Here is a 253-nt window from a genome sequence, read left to right as displayed (position 1 = left end):
GCAACAGAAGCCAGGAAACATCCTGCTGTTCTAGCTTGCGTTTGATGATGATTTTTCTTTTCCTTTTTTCTTTACCTCTCTTTTTAAGTGTCTAAGACGTTCATCTCCTGATATGCATTTTCAAGCAACGGAAGCAGATTCCTTGGCGCTGTTTCATAACACGCAGAAAAACGATGCATATGAAAAAACCGTACGGCTGGATAAAGCAAAGGACACTTCTGTCAATAGATCATCGATTAAGAAATAAGATAGG

The 253-nt window shown here is 39.1% G+C and overlaps 1 protein-coding gene across 1 annotated transcript in view; it reads left to right on the top strand.

Moving 5' to 3' along the window:
- Positions 1-253, top strand: part of LOC119589414 (coiled-coil domain-containing protein 8-like) — a 14544-nt gene that overhangs the window by 13193 nt on the left and 1098 nt on the right. The window lies entirely within an intron of this gene.

This window comes from Penaeus monodon, chromosome 25, assembly GCF_015228065.2.
Source record: "Penaeus monodon isolate SGIC_2016 chromosome 25, NSTDA_Pmon_1, whole genome shotgun sequence".
NCBI classification, from domain to species: domain Eukaryota; kingdom Metazoa; phylum Arthropoda; class Malacostraca; order Decapoda; family Penaeidae; genus Penaeus; species Penaeus monodon.
This window is presented reverse-complemented; position numbering and strand designations above follow the sequence as displayed.